Source organism: Belonocnema kinseyi, chromosome 9, assembly GCF_010883055.1.
Source record: "Belonocnema kinseyi isolate 2016_QV_RU_SX_M_011 chromosome 9, B_treatae_v1, whole genome shotgun sequence".
NCBI lineage: Eukaryota > Metazoa > Arthropoda > Insecta > Hymenoptera > Cynipidae > Belonocnema > Belonocnema kinseyi.
The window spans coordinates 65,169,018-65,175,881 of record NC_046665.1 but is presented as its reverse complement, the minus strand read 5'-3'; positions in this window follow the sequence as shown (position 1 = coordinate 65,175,881).

The window sequence follows — 6,864 nt, the reverse complement described above, 5'->3', positions numbered from 1 at the left end:
CAAGAGCGAAAAAAATCACGATGTCATATGAAACTTGAAATGTTTGGTATTGGATATTGTTGACAGATGACAATACGCCAATTAGCACAAATGGTAAATTCCAACAGTGCCTACAAGTGTGCCTACTGGCCGCTAGATGGCAATACCGGTTTCATATGTATACACCTGGTATGTTCAAGCATAAGTAACTGTATACCCCTCTACCAACCTCCATATTACATACTCCATAAACACATAGTAAAAGTCACAGGTAAAATACAATCCCAACCATTAGTACAACTCTTTCTTGATCTTTGGGATTACAATTACAGCAACAAACATGTATAGGTATAACACGTATATTACGTGAAAAATAAAAATATAATTTTAGTCACTTCATTTAATAACTTAAAACAGAGAACCTAAGGATTTCTGAATTTCTTTTTCAATTTCTTTGAATGTCTCCGAAATATTGTGAATACGCCCTTATTTCTTTGAAAATCCCTTGAAATGTGCTGATTTCAATGAATATTTCTTGGTTTTTTATTTTTGTAATTCATCCTAAAGACTTTTAAATATTCACCTTGAGTTCGAATGGATTTTGTCAGATTATTATTCTGTTTAATTGAATTATTTTTAGTTTATCCTGATTTCGTATGAATTTCACCGATTTTTCTTGAATTAACTTCAATTTCACTGAAATTAATAGAATATATTGGATTTTAACATTTTTGTTGAATAAATGTGTATTCATTTGAAATTCACTCTGAATTCTTCATTTTCCTTAAATTCCGCTAAATTCATAAAAATTTTATTTAAATTGTTTATTTTTTTTAATTTGCTGAAGCGGGTCACCGTGTTTGACGGCCCGTTTTTTTTTACCTTTTTTGGGTTTTTTTTACGAACGATAACAGTATACACGTTTGAACTTTTCACTGTATGTATACTCACATTTGAACAGTAAATTGTGCAAGTTTGAATCCAAAATCTTTATTATACTGTGTATGGCGCCACTACGAAGACACCCATGTCAAAAAGGTGTGCCCATGACCGACATGATTCCGGGCGAACGGCTGATTAGAAATCGAACAACCAAACGGCATCTTAATCTACGAAGCTGTGGCCATCGCCTGAACTAGGCTATATTAAAAATATTGAAAATTGAGTATTTGTCACGGGTTTGAACTTTTTTTCAAATTTCATGATTTTTTTCGATTATTTTCTTACGAAAAAAACGGCTTGGAATTTTTTAATTATCCTATTTTAGGCGATGCGTACACATATGCTGAATCTACCTTACAAATTTCAAAGTAATTGGTCAAACCATTTTTGAGATATCATGTCGTCCAATTCGAAAAACGTTGTTTCGAGAAAAACGCGTTTGACTCTTCATGAACGATTTAAACAATGAAGTACACCTAGTCGTTCTAACAGCTGTAACTTTCCAATGACTTCGAATATTGGAATATCACTTCACCAGCATATTTTACACATGTGTAGGAATAAACTAAGGCAACAAAAAAAATCGATTTTTTCAACCGGACACACGGGGTGACCCCCTTAAATTCTGTTGAATTCTATTGACTTTCATCTTGCACAGTTCGATGGAAATTTTCGGACTTAAAATTGTTTTGAATTATATTCTTATATATTATTTTGAATTTGATCAAAGTCTCTCAAATTCCTATGAGTTCTTCTAAATTCACTATAATTCATGGTTTTTTATCCTGATTTTTGTTTATTCTCTTAAATTCTCTTGATTTTTTAACTATCGATTAATTCTTTTGAATTTATTTAAACTCTTTTCAATTCTCTTAAATTCTTCTGGATTTATTCAAATTTTACTGAAATCAGCCTAAGATAATCACAAGACTAAACCTGATTAATTCGACTCTACGCTTCCATATAGATCATTAAATTCTGGTCACACAGGCCATAAAAAAAATTGGTCAGAACGAAAGAAGTGACTAGGGTGCCCTTATGGATTTTGGGTCGCTGAATCCAAATCTGGCCTCAGAATTTCTCACACGCGTCTCAGTTTTGCCCTAGATGCAGAAAATAGGGAAAAACTTAGGGATATTCTGGACTTTATTTTCATAATATCAGTATACGCGAAAATATAGTCACATGGATGTTATATTCTTATAAGTGTAGCAACTTATAGAGACTTAATTTATACACAGAAATTCTATAGTGTGGCTTCTGTTTCCCCTAGATTGGGTAATTATAGAGAAATTGAAGATCTTTTTCATATTACATAGATTTTGTACGGGGAAAAATAACAAAAATACCGTATCCTTTGCATATTGGCGTGCTAAATCTAAATTTGAACACCAAATTTTTCGGCCTTGTTCCATTTACTCTCTAGATACAAAGTGTAGCTATAATCCTAGGGATTTTCTGGTCAAACAGGTCAACCGTATAAATCTATATAATCCGAGAAAGACCTTCAATTTCCCTAGAAATACCCAAGCTAAAAGAAAGAAAAGGCACACTAGAGAATTTGTGTGTGCAAATTTAGCCTCTGAAAGTCGTTATATTTAAGAGTATAACATCCATGTGTCTATTTTCGCGTATACTGGTATTATTAAAATAACGTCCATATTATCCCTATAGGTTTTCCCTTATTTTCTATATCTAGGGGAAAACTGAGACGTGTACGAGTAATTATGAGGCCATATTTGGATTCAGCGACTTAAAATCCATAAGGATAGCCTAGTCAAATGTCTCGTGCAGACGAATTTTCCTTATGGCCTATGTGACCAGAAAATTCCTAGGTTTTTCCCTACTCTTTGCATCTAGAGATAAAATGGTACAAGCCCAAAAAATTTAGTGGTCAAATTTAGATTAAGTGCGGAAGACTGCGAAAATATAGCATGTTTGTTATTTCTTGCCATATAAGCCTGTATAACATGAGCAAGACCTTCAATTTCTTTTATTAAAACTTTAAATAAGATAATACGATGTATAATATGTAATTTTATATAACTATTATTCTACATACGTCTCAACAACGACCCTATAATTTATTATTAGTATCTCTAACATCACCACCATTCTTTTTAGATACGACTAAGCTTAAGAAAATCACAACACTACACCTAATCAATTCAACTCCACTCTTCCACAGATCATCTAACTCTGATAATTTTTACATGTCCTATGCATCGAAGGAAAAAATCACAAAGAAAAAAAACAAAATGTAATTTTTACAGCGATTTCAGAGTAATCTTTACCTGCAACAAAAATTACCTTCACGTGTTAAGATTTTCCCACCACATTGGAAATTGTTACCATGTCAACTCTATTGAATCTTACTTTGTTTCAAATGTGAAAAAATTACACTTTATCTACTTGCTAATTTCCCGCAAAGAAAATTCACTTCTTTTTTTTCTGTGCCAAGACCAATTGAACATTTTCATAAACTACGCGACCTAAAAATTAGTCTAATTTTTTTTTATTTCCCTCATATAAGCATAAAGATAACGAACCCCTACATATTTCTCTTTGGTATATAATGCATTATGTTTCGGTGGAAAGAACCGAAAATTATTAACTACATTTTTCGGCAGCTTAGTCCTATTCCTATACTACCATACAAACTAAAAAGATACATAAGTGACATTGCCGCTTAGGGTTATTCTCTTAAACTTAGCAATGAAAAAGTCAATCTAAGCGGCAATGTCACTTATGTATCTTTTTAGTTTATACTGCAGTTAACAGTACATATCGGGACAGCAACACTTGTTAAAGTTTTTTTAAAAAGAGTTTTAACAATATTATAAAAATTGACTGGAGCATGCCATTCCAATCGTCTTTACCATCAATTTTGTGTCTACCCGCGTGAAAAAAGTTTGCATGGTTCAAGCATGGCAACACACTTGGAAATATCTGGCTAAAGCATGGTTCACGACTGAATGGCAGCATGGCGCAAGCATTGCTCCTGTCTGTTTCCCATGCTTAGGACACGCTAATCACAAATGAATATTCTTCAGAACATGTAAGTGTCAGAGAAAATTAACCTGCGTTAAAAATGAAAATATTAGGTTTGCCAATAACTGACACGTCTGTAAACACTAAGTTCGCTACCCGGGTGCACCGGTTCGCGCACCAGGTAGTGTAGCACATATTCTATGAGAAATTTTTAAGAATTTAAATTTAGTGAATAATGAAAACAATTCAAAATGGTCAGTCGACGACTCGGATGCACCAGGTCGCGCCCCGGGTATCTTAGCACGTATTCTACGAGAACTTTCTTAAAATTTAGATTGTTTCAACAGCCAAAATTACTCAAAATTGTGTGTCGACGATTCGGGTGCTCCAGGTCGAACACGAGGTAGTGTAAAACGTTTTCTATGAGAACTTCTTAAGAATTTAAATTTAGTAAATAATGAAAACAAATCCAAATGGTCAGTCGACGACTCGGCTGCACCAGGTCGCGCCCCAGGTACCTTAGCACGTATTCTACGAGAACTTTCTTAAAAATTAGATTGTTTCAACAACCAAAATTACTCAAGATTGTGCGTCGACGGTCCCGGTGCTCTAGGTTGAACACGAGGTAGTTTAAAACGTTTTCTATGAGAACTTTTTAAAAATTTAAATTTCGTAAATAATGAAAACAATTCTTAATGGTGATTCGACGACCCAGGTACACCAGGTCGCGTCCTAGGTATCTTAGTACGTATTCTACAAGTACTTTTTCAACATTTAGATTGTTTCAACAGCTAAAATAACTAAAAATTGTAAGTCGACGATCCGGGTGCATCAGATCGAGCACCAGATCGAGACCTAGTGCACCCGTGTTGTCGACTAACCATTTAATTTTTTTTTCATTATTCAAAAACTTAAAATTTGTTAAAAGTTCTCGTAGAACACGTATTGTACTACTTGGTGTTCGATCTGATGTACCCGGATCGTCGACTCACAATTTTCAGTAACTTTGGTTGTTGGAATAATCTAAATTTTGAAAGAGTTCTTGTAGAATACGTGCTAAATTACCTGGGGCGCGACCTGGTGCACCCGAGTTGTCGTCTGATCATTTTAATTTGTTTTCATTCTTCACGAAATTTAAATTTTTTTAAAAATTCTCGTAGAATACGTATTAAACTACCTGGTGCTCGAACCGGTGATCCCGGATCGTTGACTTATCATTTTAAGTAATTTTGGCTGTTGGAACAATCTAAATTTTAAAAAAGTTCTCGTAGAATACGTGCTAAGCCACCTGGGGCTCGACTTGGTTCACCTGGGTCGTCGCCTCACCATTTTAAATTATTTTCATTATTCACAAAATTTAAATTTTTAAAAAGTTCTCGGAGAATATGTATTATACTACCTGGTGCTCAATCTGGTGCATCCGGATCCTCGACTCACAAATGGTAGTTATTTTGGCAATTGGTACAATTTAAATTTTTTTAAATTCTCGTAGAATATGTGCTAAACTACCTGTTGTGCGACCCAGTGCATCCGGATAATGAACTTACCATTTAGAGACGTGGCGGCTTTTGGCAAACCTAAGATTTTCATTTTTAATGCAAGCTCATTTTCTCTGACAGCTGTTCTTAAGAATATTCATTTTTGTTTAGCGTGTCCTAAGCATGGGAAACGGACAGGAGCAAGGTTCGCGCCATGCTGCCATTCAGCCGTGACCCATGCTTTAGACAGATATTTCCAAGTGTCTCGACATGCTTGAGCAATACAAATTTTTTTCACGCAGATACGTAGACAAAAAAACCGATCGTATATCATTTATAATCAATATCTTTAACGTCATCATCACTCTTTTTACATGTATACGAGTAAGTCTAAAATAATTACAACACTAAACCTAATGAATTCCACGTCCTAATAATTAGTATAATTTTTCTAATATCCGTCATATAGACATACCCTCTATATATTTATCTTTGGTATTTTTAAAATATCAGTTTTTGTTCGAAATAAGTTCCAAATAGAACTTTGCAAAACTGTTATGAAAAAATACTTTAGAATGTCAATACAATCATCTTCACCATCAATATTTTTTCGTACGTACGTATCAACACAGATTTTGTCATTTACCATTATTATATTTAACATCATCACCATTCCATTTATATACGAGTAAGTTTAAAAAAAACATCCACTCCACTCATCCATAGATTATCAAATTCTGATCATTTTTTCCACAAGGAACCCCATTGGTTAATCACCACTTCTCCTTCACCGAATGAGCAAACCCAACACCAAATCGAACATTTTCATAAACCACGCGTCCTAAAAAGTAGTATAATTTTTTTAATGTCCCTCATATGGGCATAAAGATAACGACCCCCTACATATGTATCTTTGATATTTAATATATTAGGCTTTGGTGGAAAGAAATGAAAAGGGTGCGCTATTACTCGAGTCGGAGATCCGAGGTGTAAGATCGAGAGATTCTGCTTCTTGGAGAGAGATGCAAAGGCGTGCAGAGGTGGGGAAAGGGGTTGCATGTGAACTCGAGAGTAAGAGAGAAAGAGGAAGAAAAATAAATCTTAGGTGAGGGGATGAGAGAGGGAGAGAGAAAGAGAGTCGCGCTGTCTGGCCACTCTATAATTTGTCGGGGTGAGTTACCGCCTTGTCTTTGCTAACGTGGGGCGTCCGTTTCGTTTGGTTTTCGTTGATGCTATCGGCGCATACCTTGCTAGACAGGTGGCCACCCTGTGACACCCACACGTATCACGAAATAAACCGCATGCGTGCGTGTCGCGTGCGTGAGGGTTGGCCAACTTCAAGGTGTGAGTCGAGTTAGTTATTGGTCGAACCTCGGGCCTACACCCACGCTTCGAGCTTGAACACAGGTAGAGCCCACTAATTTGTCCAGATTAGACAACCTTCTAAGTCACTGCACCGCCAGCAGCGCAAGCT